The sequence below is a fragment of the Nycticebus coucang genome, chromosome 4 (assembly GCF_027406575.1).
Source record: "Nycticebus coucang isolate mNycCou1 chromosome 4, mNycCou1.pri, whole genome shotgun sequence".
Taxonomy (NCBI): Eukaryota; Metazoa; Chordata; class Mammalia; order Primates; family Lorisidae; genus Nycticebus; species Nycticebus coucang.
In genome coordinates this window covers 113,291,022-113,293,463 of record NC_069783.1, presented here as the reverse complement: position 1 = coordinate 113,293,463, position 2,442 = coordinate 113,291,022, and the positions used below count along the sequence as shown (strand labels likewise).

The 2,442-nt window shown below is 48.5% G+C and overlaps 1 non-coding gene across 1 annotated transcript; it reads right to left on the bottom strand.

Moving 5' to 3' along the window:
* Positions 1-295: 295 nt before the first annotated feature.
* Positions 296-461, bottom strand: LOC128585315 (U1 spliceosomal RNA). Its single transcript, XR_008380025.1, has one exon. It is a non-coding gene; the product is annotated as a U1 spliceosomal RNA (small nuclear RNA).
* Between the last annotated feature and the right edge of the window lie 1,981 nt (positions 462-2,442).

Here is a 2,442-nt window from a genome sequence, read left to right as displayed (position 1 = left end):
AACCATTGGCTGGGTACAGAGGCTTACGCCTGTAATCCTAACACTGGAGGAGGGCTCAAGTGGGTGGTTTGCTTGAGCTCAGAAGTTCAAGATCAGCCAGAGCAAGAGTGAGACTCACTCTACTAAAAATAGAAAAAATTAGCCGGAGTGCTGGCACATGCCTATAGTCCCAGATATTTGGGAGACTGAGGCAATAGGATTTCTTGAGCCCTGGAGTTTGAGGTTGCTATGAGCTATAATGCCACAGCACTCTACCCAGGGAGCCAGAGTGAGAATCTGTCTTTTTTTTTTTTTCCAGGGGAAAGCGTGAACGCAGTCCCCCACTACCACAAATTATGCAGTTGAGTTCCCCACATTTGGGGAAATCGCAGGGGTCAGCACATCTGGAGTGCAATGGATAAGCTTCGCCCTGGGAAAACCACCTTCGTGATCAAGTATGAGAGAGTCTGTCTTAAAAACAAAAAAAAAGGGGCAGTGCCTGTGGCTCAGTGGGTAGGGCACCAGCCCCACATACAGAGGGTGGCAGGTTCGAACCCGGCCCTCACCAAACTGCAAAAAAAATAGCTGGGTGTTGTGGTGGGCGGCTGTAGTCCCAGCTACTCGGGAGGCTGAGGCAGGAGAATCACCCAAGCCCAGGAGTTTAAGGCTGCTGTGAGCAACCACGGTACTCTACAGAGAACGATAAAGTGAGACTCTGCCTCTAAAACAAAACAAAACATAGGCCAAGCAAGGCCGCTCACACCTGTAATCTTAGCACTTTGGGCAGGTGGATCGCTTGAACTCACAAGTTTGAGATCAGACCCCGGTCTCTACTAAAAAAATGAAAAACTGAGCCAAGAGAATCACTTGAGCCCAAAGAGTTTGCAGTTGCTGTGAGCTATGATGCCACAGCTCCCTACCAAGGATGTCAAAGTGAGACTCTGTCTCAAAAGCAAAACAAAACAAACCCAAACAGAGAAACAAAAAAACTCCAAGTACTAGCCATTTTGTTACGGGTGTCTATGGTACTGTCAGCACGACAACACCTGCCTGTGGGAACAAGAGGCTGTACCGCCCAGCTCAGGCGTGTACTGGATTACATCATCTAGGTTTGTGAAAGTGCACTCTATGATATTCCCACAGTGAAGAAATCACCTAAAGACACATTTCTCAGAATGTATCCTTGTCGTTAAGCGACATGTGACTATATGTTTTGTTTTGTTTTTTAAGACAGAGTCTCACTTTGTTGCCCTCGGTAGAGTGCTGTGGTGTCACAACTCACAACAACCTCCAGCTCTTGGGCTTAGGCGATTGTCTTGCCTGGGACTACAGGTGCCCACCACAACACCCGGCTATTTTTTTGTTGCAGTTTGGCCGGGGAGGGCTTGAACCCGCCACCCGCAGTATATGGGGCTGGTGCTCTACTCACTGAGCCACAGGTGCTGCCCATGACTACATGTTTAATAGAAATTTTAGTTTTGGCGCCTGTGGCTCAAGCGGCTAAGGCGCCAGTCACATACGCCTGAGCTGGCGGGTTCAAATCCAGCTCCGGCCCGCCAAATGACAGCTACAACCAAAAAAAAAATAGCCGGGCCTTGTGGAGGGCGCCTGTAATCCCAGCCACTTGGGAGGTGGAGGCAGAAGAATCGCTTGAGCCCAGGAGTTGGAGGTTGCTGTGAGCTATGATGCCCTGGCATTCTACCCAGGGTGACAGCTTGAGGCTTGGGCTCAAAAAAAAAGAAAGAAAGAAAGAAATTTTAGTTTTAACCAAAATATTTATTTAGTTATTTATTTATTTTTTGCAGTTTTTGGCTGGGGCTGGGTTTGAACCCACCACCTCCGGCATATGGGGCCGGTGCCCTACTCCTTTGAGCCACAGGTGCCACCCTGTTTTAACCAAAATATTAATGTGCTTTTCTTTTCTTTTTGCAGTTTTTGGCCAGGGCTGGGTTTGAACCTGCCACCTCCAGTATATGGGGCCGGCACCGCCCTACTCCTTTTAGCCACAGGCACCGCCCTGCTTTTCTTTTCTTTTCTTTCTTTCTTTTTTTTTTTTTTTTTGAGACAGAGTCTCACTTTGCCGCCCTCAGTAGGGTGCTGTAGCGTCACAGCTCACAGCAACCTCAATCTCTCAGGTGTAAGCTATTTTCTTTCCTCAGTCTCCCAAGTAACTGAGACTACAGGCACCCGCCACAATGCCCAGTTATTTTTTTGGTGGTAATTGTTGTTTGGCAGGCCTGGGCTGGATTCAAACCCTGCAGCTCTGGTGTCTCATTCTGTGTCACTCTGTTGCTTCATCCCTAGCTCTAATACTACAGGTGTGAGCCACCTCACCCAGCCATCACATAACACAATTTAAAAATCAGTAATGTGGGCACAGCACATGTGGCTCAAGCGGCTAAGGCACCAGCCACATACACCTGAGCTGGCGAGTTCAAATCCAGCTTGGGCCCGCCAAACAAT